We start from the raw sequence: 18,461 nt of genomic DNA, 5'->3' as shown, positions 1-18,461 counted from the left end.
ACTCAAGATAAGGCCTCATTTCCCTGCAATGACTCGAATATCACCCTGAGGATCAACTCACGACATGAAGGGTTGACTGAGAGCCCTGGGGCGCCTCTAGAAATAAATCCTGATCCCTACCTCAACTTGACAGGAGCCCTGACATCCCTTTTCCACCTCAAGAGGGAAGTGGAGTTCCATGGTCTAACACGAGACGATGTCTGACTCCCCAGGGGAGTCTCTGTAGGAACCCCGAGATCCCTGTCAGAGCTGGAGAGGAACCCTGAGTTTCCCACCTCAACTCGAGATGAGGCCCTAGTCCCCTGCACCAACTCAAGAGGAATCCTGAAAGGCCCCTCACACCTCGAAAGGATTCCTGACTTCCCAGAGACAACATGAGAGGCTCCCTCAGGTCCCCGTGGCAACTCAAAGGAACCCACACTTCCTGCCGCAACTCGAGAAACACCTTGAGATTTCCCCTTCCATGCGAATTGAGGCCTACTTTACCTGCCTTGACTCCAGAGCACTCCCGCGCTCACCCTCGCAACTCGAATGGAGACTTGACTTCCCTCAGGCAACACGAGAGGCTTCCTGATCTCCCAGTGGTACCTGCAGAGGAACCCCAAGCCTCCCGCTGCAACTCGAGACAAACCACGAGATTCCCCAGTCAATGCGAGATGAGGCCCTTTTCTCCTGCAACACCTCGAGTGAAATCCTGAGTTCCCTCTCAAAATTCGAGAGGAGGCTTGACTCCATTTAGCCCACTCAAAGGGCCCCAGGAGATACCTATCACAACTGGAGAGCAGAGCAGAATGCTTTGCTTCAACTCCAGACGAGTCCTGACTCACCAGGTGAACCTTGAATGCAACTCTGAGATCCCTGTCACCATTGGAGAGGAACACAGAGTTTCTGGACACAAGTCTAGATCAGGCCTATTTCCCCTGCAGTGATTTGCAATGAATCCCGAGGTGCCCATCACAACTCGAAATGAGTTCCCTGAGGTAATACGAGCGGGACCCTGAGGTCCATGTCACAACTTGAGAGGAATCCCAAACTTCCCGCCAAGCCTCGAGGAAAACCACAGGATTCTCCCCTCAATGCGAGATGAAGCCCTTTCCCACAGCAGCGTCTCATGAGAAATCCCACGTTCCCTCTTGAAACGCGAAATGGTACTCGACATCCTTTATGCAACTCCAGAAGTTCCCCGACATACCCGTCCCCGCGCGAGCGGAACACCCAGTTTCCCGGCACACCTCAATCTGAGCCCCTTTGCCCCTCCTCATCTCGAGATGAGGGTCAATTCCCCTGCTTTGTCTGGAAAGGAATCCCGATGTTCCTGTCGCACCTCAAGAGGAGGTCGGTCTCACATTGAAACTCGACAGGAACCCTCATGGGTCGTGCCACAATGCCAAAGACACCAATTTCCCTATCCACTCGAGATATGGCCTGATGCCCCTGCACCGATTTGAATGGAACCACGAGTATCGATTCACAACACGAAAGGGCACTGACATTGCCTCCTCCAGAAAAAGCTGCAGGCTCTAAATCCAACTCGACAAGAGGCCTGACACCCCATTTACAACTTGAGAGGCAAGCCGAGTTCCATGCCTCTACACAAGACGAGACCTGCCTCTCCTGTTCAAACTCCACAGAAACCCTGAGATCGATGTCAGAAATGGAGAGGAACCCTGAGGTTTCCGCCTCAACTCGAGATGAAGCCCTACTCATCCCTGCAGAGACTCAAGAGGAATCCCGAGGTCCCCCTAGCAACTCGAAAGCAGATCTGATTTCCCTGAGGAAACACGAGCGGGTTCCCCAGGTCCCCATACAACTCGAGAGGAACCCTTAGCTTCCCGCCACACCTCCACAAAAATCACGAAATTTTCCCCTCCATGTGAGATGAGGCCCTTTTACGCTGCAGCGTTTCCCATGAAATCCCACGTTCCCTCTTGGAACTCAAAAGGGAACTTGACACCCTTTATGAAACCCCAGAAGCTTCCCTAGATACCCGTCCCCACTCGAAAGGAATGCTAAGTCCTGCCACAACTCAAGAAGAGCCCGGTTTTCCCCTCCTCAACTCGAGATGAGGGTCGATTCCCCTGCTTCGTCTGGAAAGGAATGCCAATGTCCCCGTCGCCCCTCAAGAGGAGGCCGGTCTCAACTTGAAACTGGAGAGGAACCCGGGGGTCTTGCCACAATTCGAGAGACATGGATTTCCCCATCCACTCGAGATAAGGCCTGATTCCATTGCACTGATTCAAATGGAACCCCAAGAATCAACTCACAACATGAAGGGAGGACTGATACCCTGGTTTCAAATTCGAGAAAAGCCCCAGGTCCCTAATTCAACTCAACTGGAGGCCTGAAACATCTTTTACAGCTAGAGAGGAAAGCAGAGTTTCATGCCTCAACACAAGTCGAGACCTGACTCCCTGTTTGAAACTGCAGACACAACCCAAGATCCACGTCAAAACAGGCGAGGAACCCTGAGGTTCCCGCCTCAACTGGAGATGAGGCCCTCTTCCATTGCACCGACCCCAGAGGAATCCCGAGAGGCCCCTCACAACTCAAAAGGATTCCTGACTTCTCATAGGCACCATGAGAAGCTTCCTGAGGTCACCGTCACAACTCGAGGGAACCCAAAGTTTCCTGCCACAAATCGGGAAACACCTTGAGATTCCCCCTTCAACGTGAATTGAGGCCCAATTCTCCTGCCATGACTGAAGAGCAATCCCACGCTTCCCCCGCAACTGGAATGGGGACTGGAATTCCCTGGGGCAACACGAGAGGCTTCCTGATCTCCTCATCATAACTCAAGAGAAACCCCAAACTTCCACCACAAATCAAGAAAATCCACGAGATTCCCGCGTCACTGCCAAATGAGGCTCTTCTTTTCCTCCAGGGCCTAATGAGCAATCCCGAGTTCCCTCTCAAAACTCCATAGTAAGCTTGACTCCCTTTAGGCCACTCAAAGGGCTCCAGGAGATACCTGTCACAACTGGAGAGCAGAGCAGAGTGCTTTGCTTCAACTCGAGATGAGGCCTGACTCACCAGGTGAACCCAAGATCCCTGTCGCCACTGGAGAGGAACACGGAGTTTCTGGACACAAGTCTAGATGAGGCCTATTTCCCCTGCAGTGACTTACGAGGAATCCCGTGGTGCCCGTCACAACTCGAAATGAGACCTGACTTCCCTGAGGTAATACGAGCGGGACCCTGAGGTCCATGTCACAACTTGATAGAAACCCAAAACTTCCCGCCAAGCCTCGAGGGAAACCACGGGATTCTCCCCTCAATGCGAGATGAGGCCCTTTCCCACTGCATCATCTTGAGAGAAATCCCATGTTCCCTCTTGAAACGCGAAACGGTACTCGACACCCTTTATGCAACTCCAGAAGTTCCCCGACATACCCGTCCTCACTGGAGAGGAACACCCAGTTTCCTGGCACACCTCAATCTCTGCCCCTTTGCCTCTCCTCGTCTTAAGATAAGGGTCGATTCCCCTGCTTTGTCTGAAAAGGAATCCCGACATTCCCGTCACACCTCAAGAGGAGGCTGGTCTCACATTGAAACTCGACAGGAACCCTCGTGGGTCATTCCACAATGCCAAAGACACCGGTTTCCATATCCACTCGAGATAAGGCCTAATGCCCCTGCACCGATTCAAATGGAACCCTGAGTATCATGAATAAACATGAATAAGCATTAAAACCATCTTCAGTGAAAAATATCCATATAGAAAAGGCCACACAGATCCCATATTCACCATGTCTGCTTTAAATCCATCAGGTTTGTCCAAATCACTGAAAATCTCAGTAACACTCTTTAAAAAAAAAAAAAAAGGATGGGAAGAAAAGATATATTCATACAATTTAACAATTGCTGAAATGGAAGTGGGACTGTGGGTTACATTATACTGTAGAAACCATATGATTTCCCTGATTTTGGAGATTATGTGCAGGTTTTGCAGGAGAATGCACCCATTTTGGATAAAACACATAGAGTATTTTAGATGATGTGGCAAATGAGAGCACTTTTTCCCATTGCTAGGTGTTTTCTGTACATTTTAAATTCCCAGAAAGTAAATTATGTCTCAAAACAAACAAGTCAATACCATAAAAGAAAATCAGATTAGACAGGCATGAAACTTTCCTATAGAGGTCAAGACTTACCCAGACGAAGTTCAAGGGAAGCTGTGATGCTCACTGCCTTTGAAGGAGTCTACATGGAATGAAGAAGTACTGTGGGAAGTCTATTAGTAACCACCATGCCTTGGGTCCTCTGGATGACCTATTGCAGGAGAAACAGATTTTACAAATAAAATTTTCCCCCTAACTTCACAAAGCTGTTAGACTACATTCAGTAAAGTTGAATGATTTCCGATCAAAATCATATAAAATACTACAACTTACAATCCCAATCAATATACAAAAATTACTTGCGTTTCTATACACTAATAACAATCAGAAACAAAAATTAAGAAAATCCCACTTATAATTGCATCCAAAAGAATAAAACATCTAGCAACAAACTTAATCAAGGACATAAAAGACCAGTAGTTAGAAAGCTAGAAAGCACTGATAAAGAAACCAAAGTCAAATAAACAGAAAACTATTCCACGCTCACACACTGGAACAACGAGGAATTAAAATGTCCATTCCAATCAAAGCCATCAACAAATACATTGACTGCAATCACAAAATAATATTAAATGGCCTTTTTCACAGAAAAAGAAATATTCCTAATATTAGGCTGCTACTATTGAACAGGACCTTAAACGGCCAAGAAGACTCTGAGAAAGAAGAACGCAGCTGGAGACATCTTCCTCTCCGACTTCAAACTACATCAGGGACCTGTAGTAACCACCACTGCAAGGAACTGGCAGGAACACAGACACATGGACTACAGAAAAGAATAGAGAGCCCAGGAATGAACCCACATGTACGTGGTCACTTCATGAAAATCAAACCAGGAACAAGTGAAGAGGAAAGGACAGTCTTCTTAAGAAACAGTGGCAGGAAAACTGGCCACCTACTTGGAAGAACATCAGTGAAGGTCATCCTCTAGATCATCTAACAGAAATTGAACTGAAAACCCGCCATTTTGCACATGGAGATCTTTTCCCACCCCCCTCAGTCTTGAGACAGACCTCCTGTCAGCACTCAGCTAGACATAGGAAACGTCTACTTCGTCCTCATTTGTCCCTCTTGCAGCACCTCCCTGCTGGTGGGCACTGAGGCAACCCCGCTCCTCTCAGCCAGGAGGCAGCCCCATTACCCAGGAGCCCGAGCCCTGACAGCCCTGAAGAGACAAAGCTCCCGCCAGCTGGTCACCGAGCCCAGTCTGAAGGCAAAGCATCCGGCGCCTGCGGGTCAGAGGGGGTTGTGGGCTGCCAGAGAAGAGCGGGCAGCCCTGCGCTCACAGACTTCAGAGGGCTCACCCAGAAGCAGCTCTGCTGTGAGCACTCAGACTGGAAGCCCAAACTGAAATGGAGCAAAATAGCTCCATGACCCTCCTCAAAACATGGCTAAGGAACAATCAGAGCCTGTATGGAATACAGCCATATAAAGGAACACATTTGAGTCAGTTCGAATGAAGGGGATGAACCTAGAGCATATTAAACAGGGAAGTCAGTCAGAAAGAGAAAAACATGGAATCGAGAAGGATGGGTCTGACGACTCTGTTCACATAGCAGCAACGGAGATGCAGACATAGAGAACAGACTTAGGACAAGGGTGGGGAACAAGAAGGAGAGGGTGAGATGAAAGGAGAGAGCAGCATGGATGCATGTACACCAACATTTGTAAATAGACAACCAGTGGGGATTTGCTGTATGATTCAGGAAACTCAAACTGGGGCTCTGTAATAACCTAGAGAGGTGGGGATGGATGGGATGTGGGAGGGAGATTCAAGAGTGAGGGAACACATGTACACCTATGGTTAATTCATGTGAAATGAACAGAAGCACAAACTTTGCAACTAACACCATAATTCAATTTAAAAAACTATACAATTTGAGAAAACAACAAAAGATCTACATGACCTTGGGTCTGGTGATGAGTTCTATCTAACACACAACAAAAAAGCCAACTTACCAAATTAGGAATATAAATTATTTAAAACATTGACTTTTACAATTTTATAAATTTACTCTGTGAAGGACCTTATTCGAGAGAACCAAAAGACAAACTGTTAAATGAACCACTGACCACCCACCCTTGCCAGGCAACAGAGAAGAGAAAACACTTGCAGGAGTCATCTTACAACAGGGGGTCCTGGTAAGGAACAAGGAACTAACAAACTACCACCAACCAGGATTCTGAAGAGGTCAAAAAGAGATGGGAGACTGCAGTCCAGAGGTCCTAGCAACTTCCCAGGATCCTCCTCGCTGGAATCCATCTCAGCTGAGTGATGCGTGTGCCCCCAGGAAGGATCCCGATTCAGAATGACTGGCAAGAGACAAACCAGAAACTAACACAATGACCATAAACCCTGAGACGGTGAGCCACGTGGCAGAGCAGTTCTCTCTGTTTCCCTCACCCTCTGCCCCGGCAGCCCTTCCCAATGAAGTCTCTTGCTTGGATGGTACTCCTCTCCTCAGCCAATTCATTTCAAAGTGTCAGATAAGAATCCACTCTCAAGCCTTGGAAGGGATCCCCCTTCCTTCATCAAAACCACAATCCAGGAGAAAATATCTTCCAAATGCTACCTTGTAGAGAAGGCAATGGCACCCCCTCCAGTATTCTGGCTTCAGAAATCCCAGAGACAGAGGAGCTTGGTGGGCTACAGTCCAACATCAGGGCATTTCTGAGGGGAGGAAACAGTCCCAGGGAAGCTCAGGCGCTCACCAAAGGCCCCAGAGCTTTGGATGGCACAGCCAGACCTGTGGCTGAGAACTCCCAGTGGCTAGGCCTCTTTATCCTGGCCTCTCTCACCGGGTACATGTGTGGAAAACTAGAATCAAAAATAAGCCTGAGGGCTTCCCTGGTGGCTCCGTGGTAAAGAATCCACTTGCCAGTGCTGGAGAGGTAGGTGTGATCCCTGCTATGGGAAGATCCCACATGCTATGGCGCCCATGTGCCACAACTGCCGAGCCTGTGCTCTAGATCCTGGAAGACACAATGCTGAGCTCACATACTGCAACCACTGAAGCCCGTGAGCCTGTGCCCCACAACAAGTGGAGCCACTGCAGTGAGAAGCCCGCACACCACTAGCTATGGCCCACGCTCACCCGAACTAGGGAAAAGCCCACACACGAAGACCCAACACAGCCAAAAATAAATACAATTGTTTTCCTTAAAAAATGCATATCTGACAAAGAATCTGTACTCAAATTGTCCAAAAACATTAGAGCAAACAAGCCCATTCATAATTGGTAAAGAATGAAATGGACACCTGGCCACGGAGGGTATACTGATAGTAAACTATCCTACAGAAACATACTCAGGATACTGGTGGGATGCATGCACAGCCCCCTTTGGAAGACAGTCTGACAGTTTTTTTCAGTAACCACATGGGACAAGCACTGAATTCTATACGTGACAAGTGGTGGAAGCCAGGTATCTTACCATTGTAATGGGAAGTTACGGAGAAACAAAAGGAAAGTTTACAAGATCCGTGGATACATCATCACAAATTACCTTTAACTGAATAAAGGTAAGCTGGAATATATGTATATATTTCCGAGTATTGTCAGCTGGGCATATTTAGCTCCTACATGTATGTTTTGCATATCATTCTCTAATGAAATGGAACAGGAAATGTCCCTGGTGGTCCAGTGGTAAAGGATCTGCCTACCAATGCAGGGAACATGGGTTCACTCCCTGGTGCTAGAATATTCCACATGCCCAGGGGCAACGAAGCCCCTGTAAAACTATTGAAGTACTTGCATGCTCCAGAGCCCAAGTTCTGCAACCAGGGAAACTGCTGCAATGAGAAGCCATGGCACGGCAACTACAGGGCAGCCTCTGCTCACTACAACTAGACATCTAGCAACAAAGACACAGAATAGTCAAAAATAATTCAATGTTGAAAAAAAAAATAAAAGGACAGAAGTTCTCTGAATAAATGACTGAGATTAGGGGTGAGGCAGTACATATATGAACCAGGATAATTTTAAAGTATGAGAAAGTAAAGAAAGTAAAGACAACTATCAAGCTGTCCAAACTGATAAAAATGAATGATTACACAGTTTTATCTCCACAAGCTAGCAAACAATAATCTGAAAAGGAATTAAAAAAAAAAAAACAATTCCCTTTCAATAATGTCAACATTAATAAAATATTTGCCATGTATATAACGAGGATGACAAGACTGGCACACTGGAAATTATACACAATTGCTGAAAAAATATTCTGAATACATATACAGATATCCCATAGTGATGGAAAGACTTAAGACGGCAATACCATGGTATTTCATCTTCAATCTGAAATGCAGATCCAATATGACTTGATCACTCAGAGCTTTTGTGTAATAAAGTTTTATTAAAGTATAAAAGAGATAGAGAAAGCTGCTGACATAGACTTCAGACGGGGACAGTAAGAGTACCCCCTGCTGGTCTTTAGCCAGATATTATACAGCCACTAGCAGTCTGCTAAGGAAAGAAAGGCAATGTCTCAGAGAATGGCACCACGCCCCTCACCTGCAACATGCATTGAGATAACATTGGCAGCAGGTGAGTCATCCTGGGCCATAAAATGATTGACATGAATCTTGAAGAAAGGCAGATTTCCAGGCAAATATATCGTTTCATTAACATAGATTAGGAGAACCAGGTATGAGTAAGACATACTGGTTTGTCAAATCAGTTCTGAGCCTTTAGGGGGAACCGACCCAAAGACAGAGTCTAGCAGAAATACATAGTATATTAACTTAGCTTAAGACAAACATTTCCTTATGAAAAAAATGCATTGCTTAGCTCAAGGTTTGAGAAAAGTTAAGTTCAAGTGGAGCCAGGTGTCGTCGGGGCAACACAGATTTTTCAGAGAAACCTCCTTTAAATTTGTATGGAGAAGGGGAAAAAATGTAACACTAGTTTGTTTCCTCCAGCTGCTCAAGAGAGAGAAAAAAACGTCCGACACTTGCAGCCTATTCCCTCTGTCTGAAGACCCCCAGCCTTCCTGCCTGTTACCTTCTCGGGGCCTTCAGGAAGTAATACACAAGCTGACCCTAACATATACGTGGAATGACAAGGGACTCCAAAGAGCCAGAACCATCACTTGAGTCTGCAGTTCTAAGGTCCTCTAGTATGCTGTGCTAAGTCGCTTCAGTCACGTCTGACTGTCAGAGCCTGCCAGGCTCCTCTGTCTATGGGAATTTTCCAGGCAAGAATACTGGAGTGGGATGCCATGCCCTCCTCCAGGGGATCTTCCCAATCCAGGGATCGGATTCCTGCATTTGCAGGGAGGTTCTTTACCACTAGCACTACCTGGGGCAAAAGTGCCTAAATGGAGATCAGGGAAACCCAGTTAGGAGAAGGGACTCAGAGGAAAGGAAGTGAGGGAAGGAGACTCTTAGTCACACTCAGAGAAGCCCGATAGGTAGTTCTGCAGGTGGAAGGGGGGAGGAAGCAGGCTGGAGCTGTATAGAAGATGAAAGAGGGAACTAAAGCAGGGGCCCCCAACCTCTAGGATCTAATGCCTGCTGATCTGAGGTGGAGCTGATGAAATCATACTAGAAATAAGTGTTTGGTCACTCAGCCATGTCCAAACCTTTGTAGCCCACAAGGCTCCTCAGTCCATTGAATCCTTCAGGCAAGAATACTGGAGTGAGCTGTCGTTTCCTTCTCCAGGAGATCTTCCCGTCCCAGGGACTGAACACCAGTCTCCTGCACTGCGGGCAGACTCTTTACCAATGGAGCCATCAGGGAACAAAAATAGAAATAGAGTGCACAATAAATGAACTGCACTTGAAACATCCCAAAACCTTCCCCCAGCCCTGTCTGTCAAAAAATTGTCTTCCAAAAAGACTCCCGAGGTCAAGGAAAGAACTTCAAGTGTACTTGACTGTCCCAGGTTGCTGGTTTAGGGAGATGCTGAAGCAGGGGTGTCCCAAGAGGTAGAACCTCCCTTGCATGGGGTCCTCAACAGACCTCTGATAGCCTTGGTGATAAAGGGAGAGATTTGTTTCATTTTTTTTTTAAATATCCTTGTGGGATAAACTTAAAACTTAGCAATTCTCTTACAGTCTTCCTAATAAAATGTTTTATTTCTTTACTGATCTGTGAAGTACCAACTGTGATAATCACTGTTCTAATATACCTCATAGTGTTGCTGACACTATGGATATAATTATGTGAAATTGAACTTATTCAATAAAAATGATGAAGCATCTGCCCTGTGCCCAGCACTTTCCAAGGGCTGGGGAGTACAATGAAAATACTCCATTAGATACACAGCTGGTATGCACATTCTTTAAAAAAAAAGCCTTTTACATTCCCACCAATAGTTTATTCTCAATGTCAACACTTGCTGATTAATGACCATGCTGGGTAGGAAGCTCATTAAAAACCCAGGAGCCAGTGTTCCTGGAAGGATATCCCATTCTCCCTTGGACAGTCCTCCACCCGCTCTGGCTCTCAGTTTCCTCATCTGCAAAATCATGGACAACTGACTATAATTCATCCCTGGAACCCAAGTCTATTGAGGGGGAGGGGAAATATTACTCCAAGGCCTGGATGAGAGACCAGATTGAAAGAAAAGTATGTCATTGCTGGTTTTCAGTCAAACAGACAGATACAATGAAGGAAGGAGCCCCTGGCCCTGTGGGATTTGCCTAGGGGTCTAGTCTGGGAAATTCTTAAACATCAGGAGATGGCACTGAGATGGATTTCCACCAACAAGAACATCCATGCAAAGGACAAGCCTGCAGAGCTCTGTGCCCATCAGCCACAGGAAGAGACTGCCTCCTAACAGGCAGCAGCATTTACAAGTGACCTCCTAAGGCCTTCGCCAAACTACAGGGGCACCTCTGGGTTTTCTGTTTCCCTCACTTTTCTGACTCTTTTCTTTTAAAAAAAAAATGCACATTTCTTCATAGAATGCCACAGTGGAAGGAAAATAGGCCTTCAATTTTTAGACCTCAATTTGCAAAAAACTTGGAGCTTGTTTTTTTGTTTTTGTTTTTTAATTAAAACACCACATAATTTAAAATTTTTACACGTTCTAATTATTCCATTCCAAAACACCAAACTTATTGCACAGGGTCCCCATGCAAAGGCCCCCTCTCAGCAGGACAGCCACAGATTCCACCATGAAAGGGCAGCAACGTGCCCTTCTCCCTTCTTTTCTGCCTGGGTGACCACATGTTTAAATCCATGCACCCTACTAAATTTCTAGGGTGCAACTGGTGGACCCTTCCCTTTCCCATCCCAGCAGGTGGTCAAGGGCCCGCTGGGCTGCAAAGTGGCAGAAGCAGGGCTGGGCCAGCCGGCCAGAGTAAGGGTTATGAAGTCCCTGCAGGTGAAATCACCAGGCAGGATAAATCCCTTGGACTTCCAGCAGGCACTAGGCTGCTTGGGAAAACCTGCACAGGTCTGAGCTTTATGCGAAGGGGTAAAGCCGTAAAGGCCTTGACCTCAAAGGCGAGGCCTTTCCACGACCGCCAGGTTGGGGGCTCCGAAACTGTGCCAACAGAGAGGGCGGGATATGTAGTTCCCTGCTCCACCGAGTCCCAGTTCCTTTACCTGTTGTCTGCACCTCTCCGCTCCGCTCACTGGATGCCGATCCCTGGGGACCCAGGAGCGCATGAAATGGGTGTTCCCAACCACAATGGCGACCCCTGAGAGCACAACTGGGACCCCCTGCCCTGGACACGCTCCCAGTGCACCACCCCACCCCCCACCCCAGCACATACTCCTGGTGCACCCCGCCCCCACACCAACTTCCAGGAGAGGCCCGCAGGCCTCGCTACTGCCCCAGGTGAAACACAAGGACAAGCAAATCCACCCCACAGAGACAATCCAAGCTTTTTATCAGCTGATCTATGATTCAGGGATAAAACTATGACTACAGAAAGGAAAGATGACCCGACCTAGGAGGGTCATGATATTCTATAGAACCAGACAAAATTGGTAAAAAGGAAACTTCTTTTTTTCTTGGAAACTGTAAAGCTGGTTCTTTTGCATATGCAATTAAAAACAATTAGCTTGTTACAAAGGCCTGCCTAGGGCAACGCTTGAAGTTAATCCTTGCCACAGAATTCAACAACTTCCCTGGCGGCTCAGACCGTAAAGTGTCTGCCTAAAATGCGGGAGACCTGGGTGCAATCCCTGGGTCAGAAAGATATCCTGGAGAAGGGAATGGCTACCCACTCCAGTATTCTTGCCACCACCCGCCTCCCCCCACCCCCAAAAAAAGCGGCTCTAGAAATATTTTAAATATCAGGCGGAAAACTAGAAGATCCCTTGTCTGTCTGCCTGGATTTATGTATGTCTCAGTGTGAGTCTTCTGTTTTTTAATAATATTGCTCAAGTTCTGAGTTCTTATTTAAATGGTCTCAAGAAAAGGAAGCCCTTACAAATCAAACACTTGGAAATACAAGAAAACATTGACCTAAATGAATTTCAGATTCATGTGAACTGGGAAATAGTCAATATTAAATATCTAGTACTTTTTTTTCTCTACTCTACTATAGACATGTCTAAGAGTCATTAACATTAAGCACAAAATTTTCATGGTCCTTAGGTTTATTATAAGCTAAAATTGCTATATTGTTGTCACAAGCTTGTCAACAAGAAAATACCTCTAAACAACAAAAAAAACTAAAAAATGTAATATGATATGAGCTTTTAGATAAAATATTAACAATAATTATACTCTAAAATTTATATTTTTATAAATATATTAATATTATATTCTAAAAGTTTTTCTCAACATTGAAACTCTGGTATCTAACACAGCAGCTGCCTCATGGCAGTCACTCAACAGTCACTTGCTAAAGACTGGACTCAACAATTCCATAAAATGAGGTGTGTACTGATATAATGTCATACATGTCCACACTCCATGTAATATCCATGGACTGCAAACAGTGTAACTACCTATTGTTGGGGATTTTCTCCCTGGGACTTGGAAGCGACAAACCTGAAAGAATGACACTTGTACAGTCCCTTGCAAGGACTGACAAGTTTATTTCTGCAGTCAAGCCTTTTTGTATAGAAGTAGGAACAAAAAGCTTAGAGTACATAGCCAGCAGAGTGTGTACAGGGTTAACACCTAATGGGTAAAAATATTTCAAGGACAGCGTGCTCTAAGTGACCCATGTGCTTATCACATAACCCGTTTTCTCAAGCAACATCCTTAATATTTATTATTAAATCTTGGTTCTGGGCATAACCAAAGGCAGGAGATGATTTTCTGCCCGAGCACACCAAGCCGGGGTATTTCTGGCCCTTAGCCATTTTCCCAAGGACTTCCTCCAACCGGCTATTTTGTACTGGGCTTCCGAACATATCCTCCTTTTGTTTTTAATTTAAGCACAGCAGCTGCTAGTTGGACTCCATTGTGGGAGGCACGGAGTCTTGAGTAAAGACATCTGAATCCTGTAAGCAATGACAGAAAAAGCAGGGTGATTAATACATATATAAAAATGTTGCTTCCTGAAAACCAAGCTCTAGGGTCTAGAGACGATAGGGTTTTGGTTAAAGTATCATAAAATTGAGTGCTGTACAATTCCTAAGGTACCTTAACTTGAAAATTAGCAACTTGTTGTTTCAACAAATTGATGTCTAAACTTGAGTTATTTGTGAGATCCTGCAAATGCGCTTTAACTTTATCCCAAGGATATTCAGTGCTATTATAGGGCATGTTAGTCAGACAAAAAGAAGTAAAATTCCAGTGACAATGTATACGTGTTTGGAAAGTCAGTTGCTGCACTTGATCTCCTAAGTGGATAACCATAGTTTGTAACTCATTAATTCGTGTTTGTAATTGCTGATCTATTTGAGCTTGTCGAGTCCAAAGATCATGAGAGTCTTTGTGCCAAGCAGTGATAAAATCATGATTTTGAGTGGAATTATGTAAAGCCATACCAGACAAAGTTCCTATAGTCACAATAGAGATAAGGCTTAAGATGTCTGCAATAATCCACCCAATGATGCGCTTAGATCACCTAAGTCCAGTTTTCAATAATACAGAAAGAAATACAGAATCAGTCCAAGGCTCAGTTAAGTTTACGGGAAGCCATAACTTAGATCTTTGTTTAACTAGCACAATGCTAGCATTGTGATATGAAATGGTGTGATTAAGGCAGGTATACAATGCACATGCAGTGCAATTGACAATCTTGGTTGATAAGTGAATATCAAAATGCCCTACAATAAACAAATACGGAAGGTGAACACACAATTGAATATAGCCAGTACTATTGTATAGGAAGGTATAATTAGAAGGATGAAACATACCCATAGTCCCATAAACACTAGAGAAGTGCTCTAAGGCTGCTGGAATTTTCCAAATGTGCTATTGCTTTGGCCCCACAATGGGGACGACAATTCTGGGTCGTGGGGGTGATAAGCCCCTGTTATACCAATTCAGCAATATGTCCTTATCAGTCCAGAAACTTGTCTTAGTTTTATGAAAGCCTCCAATACTTGATCTATTAAACCAGGAGCAATTATGATGTTCCTCCTGCTCTTCAGAACAGTTTGAAAACAAACCATGAGGTCCCCAGTCAACAAATTTAAATGTATGATTAGTATGATTTTGCTGAATTATAGAAACTTTCCCAAATTGGCCTCGACAGGCAGACCAATGTAATGGTTGTATCTCCTGTTTTCTTCTCCAAGATACAGTATGACATGAAGGTTCCTCTGGTTGAAAAAGCGAGTTTGAATAGTTGGATATCTGGCCTGGATAATGTCACTTGGAGCCATTAAGTACGAAAGATGCCATAGCAAACATTCCCAGATGCAAAGCAGTCCCATTGTTGGCAGAGTATGCCCACCACTGTGGGAAGATAGTCATGCAAAGGGGATGAGATCCGAAGCAGATAGGCAAGGTTTTGAATCCCACGGAAATGTTGATTGGCTTTCCCTCATCTTCTTCATGAATTGGTCACTTTATGGACCAGGGACTTGGAAAATGCATGCTATCACTAGTAAAGATCATAAGGGCTTTATCTACCCAATCCACTATGGAGAGAAGTGGTGGGTTGGGTGTGTATGCCAATAAAAGTATTCTGCACTTACCCCAGAGGAACAGGAAAGAACAGCTAACATTGCCAGAAACAGCTTATCTGGAGTCATAGGAGTTCCAGTACTTTTCAGTGTCTGCTCAGCCTGATGAGTCATGTTTTCACTTGAGCCCAATTTGGGTAAGGATTAAGACCACAGCGTTTCCCCATTGGCTCCTCCAGGGTCATTGACGAGACCCTTCACGTCAACTTCGTCACTTCCCGAGGGAGTCTGGTCTTGGGGTCCCTCTTGGTAACGGACATGTCGAAGACAAACCCAGATTTCCTCTCCATCTGCAATGACAAGACCATAACCCTTGCCTAGGAGTTGTAAGATTCCTGGCAGCCACTGATTTAATTGCTTATACCATATTGGTGTATTGATTTCTAATTTGCTGTTTTTGTCTTCTGCAAAATGTCTATCTGCACGAGTGTCAGAATTATTTTTTGTTAAGTTTAAAAAATTCAGGGAATAAAGAGTTAAAGATAATAGTAATTGAGGGTTCATGGGATAAGAAGTGTATCTCCTCTTCTATATTCCCCCTTTCTGTTTTAATAAATGAGTTTTTAGGGTGCGGTGGGCTCTTTCAATAATGGTTTGACCCCGAGGATTATAGGGTATTCCTGTAATGTGTGTTATGTTCCATTCTGATAAAAATGAATGAAATGAGTGCAAGGTAAATGCAGGTCTACTGTCTGTTTTCAGGACTGAAGGAATCCCCATAATGGAGAAGGTGAGTAAGAGTGTGGAAATGGCGTGTTTTTTGGATTCTGAAGAGATAGGTATTGTCCAGATAAAGTCGGAAAATGTATCTATTGAGACAAAAAGCAAAGAAAACTTTCTTAAGGAGCAGTGAGTGAAGTCAGATTGCCAAAGGGAATTAGGTTGTTGTTTCTGGGGATTAACTCCTGAAATCGTAGTCTGTAAATGCAGAGGGGCGCAGACATCACAGGTTTTAATAATATGCCGTGTTTCAGTGAGAGGAATATGGTATTTAGAGTGCAATCTGTTAGCATTGGTATGAAGATTAGCATGTTCGTCATTGGCAGACGAAAAAATGGGAGCTATGAGCTTGTCAATAGCATCATTTCCTGCAACCAGAGGGCCAGGTAAACCTGAATGAGCATGTATATGTGCAATAAAGAAAGGTTCCATACGTGAGCAAATTAAAGCTTGAGTCTGTGAAAATAGAGTATATAATTCTTCATCTAGGTTGTATAAAAAGGCAATAACAAAATCAGGAAAAAGGGAAGCAAGGTATTTGGAATCAGTATATACGTTGAAGGATAATGGTTGAAGCGACAAAAGAGTATATAAAGCATACAATTCAATTCTTTGTATTGAAGAATAGGTAGTGGGTAATTTCTCTTTGATATCAGGGCGGACAATCTCTGCTATGCCTTTCTTGTTGCCATCAATGTAATAGGTGGGTGCATTGGAAATAGGTTGGGATGCAATGATATTAGTTACAATGAATTTAGTACATTGTAGAAAGTCCCATAATTTTCCTTTCAGCAAATGAAATGAGATAACATTTTGAAAATCATTTAATGCCATTTGCATGGTCAAGTTATATTGTAAGGCAATTTGCAATTCCTTTTTTGTCAAGGGAACGTGTATTGCATATGGATAAAATCCAGTCAAAGTTTGTATATGGTTTCTTCCTGACATAATTAAGTGCCCTATTTTCTCAGTATATGATACAATTTTTTTAGAATGTTTAGTGTGTAAATATACCTATTCTATTGGGCTATGCTGAGCTATAATTGCAGTGGGTGAATGTTCAGTGGGGAATATATATAAAGAAACTGGTTGATCATAATCTAGCCGAGTTGGAAAAGATTGTTGAACGTGTTTCTCCATTAAAGCCAGTTCTTCTTTGGCCTCTTTTGTTAGTTGTCTAGGGCTATTAGGGTCAGGGGATCACTCTAAAATTTTAAATAGATTTTGTAAGGCATAGGTGGGGATGCCAACAGATGGCTGCAGCCAATTAATATCTCCTAGCAATTTTTGAAAATTATTCAGCGTGTGTAGAGACTGCATAGAAATTTGAGTTTTTTGAGGTTTGATTTTAGATTCTTCCACAATATGTCCTAAATAATTAAAGGGTGCTTTCTATTGAATTTTATCTGGCACAACAAGCAGGCCATGATTTTGAAGAGTGGTAGTAACTTCATTATATAACTGTTGTAAACAGAGTTCAGATTCCATACAGAGAAGTATATCATCCATGTAATGAATTATAAATGCAGTAGGAAATTTATCTCTAATAGGTTTTAATAAAACAGATATGAGATATTGGCAAATGGTAGGAGAGTTAATCATTCCCTGGGGTAGTACCTTCCATTGAAATCTTTTAACAGGAGCCATGTGATTTATAGAAGGAATTGAAAAGGCAAAACGTTTTCTATCTTTAGAGTGCAGAGGTAAAGTAAAAAAGCAGTCTTGTAAGTTAATTATAACTATAGACCATCCTTTTGGTACCATAGAAGGGGAGGGTAATCCGGGTTGTAAGGGCCCCATAGGTAACATGGTATTATTAACATTTCTTAAATCTATCAACATTCGCCATTTTCCTGATTTCTTTTTTATTACAAAAATAGGGGAATTCCATGGGGAAAATGAAGGTTCTATATGAGCTTTTTGTAATTGTTCATTTATTAATTGCATAAGAGCTGCAAAGTTTTCTTAATTAGGGGCCATTGAGGTGTCCATATTGGGGTATCAGATTCCCAATCGAGAGGCAGTGGTGTTAACTCAGTGGCCCCCATTAAAAAGTTTCATTTAAAGAAATTGTGGCTTTCCTTTGTTCAAGAAAATCCTGTCCCCATAAATTGATAGGGATATTAGTAACATATGGTGTAAGATAAGCTACAATTTGATTAGGGCCATACACTTGTAAATAGGATGCATTGACAAAACTTTGTGTGGCATCAGCCTTATCTATTCCTAATAGTCTAGAAGGAGCCATAACCTTACCCCAATCAAGGGGCCATTCTGTAGCTCTAATGATTGAAATGTTAGCTCTGGTATCTAACATGCCTGTGAAATGTTTTCCCCATATGCGTAAAGTAAGCATGGGTTTCTGATGTTCCTTTAATAAGGTGGATAGTGCAGCAGTAAGGATGGTATTGCTAAAGCCTCCCTGCCGAACTTTATCAGATGCCTTCATTGGTTTGACATATGGCAAAAGTAATAATTGTGCAAAACGTTCCCTTTTTTGTAAGTATACATTTCCCATTTTCACAACATTTACCATAGCATGTATTTCCCCTTCATAATCTTCATCCATAACATCAGTCAATACC

The 18,461-nt window shown here is 43.9% G+C and overlaps 1 long non-coding RNA gene across 2 annotated transcripts in view; it reads right to left on the bottom strand.

Annotated features, from left to right (window-relative positions):
* LOC129643291 (uncharacterized) overlaps nucleotides 1-11,761 on the bottom strand; it is a 50,531-nt gene extending 38,770 nt beyond the window's left edge. For both annotated transcript variants that reach the window (XR_008710221.1, XR_008710222.1), the window contains exons 1-2: nucleotides 9,692-11,761; nucleotides 4,151-4,268 (exon numbers count right to left, since the gene is read on the bottom strand). This is a non-coding gene — a long non-coding RNA (uncharacterized LOC129643291). The remainder of the gene's footprint in view (nucleotides 1-4,150; nucleotides 4,269-9,691) is intronic.
* Nucleotides 11,762-18,461: the final 6,700 nt, after the last annotated feature.

Source organism: Bubalus kerabau, chromosome 2, assembly GCF_029407905.1.
Source record: "Bubalus kerabau isolate K-KA32 ecotype Philippines breed swamp buffalo chromosome 2, PCC_UOA_SB_1v2, whole genome shotgun sequence".
NCBI classification, from domain to species: domain Eukaryota; kingdom Metazoa; phylum Chordata; class Mammalia; order Artiodactyla; family Bovidae; genus Bubalus; species Bubalus kerabau.
This window is presented reverse-complemented; position numbering and strand designations above follow the sequence as displayed.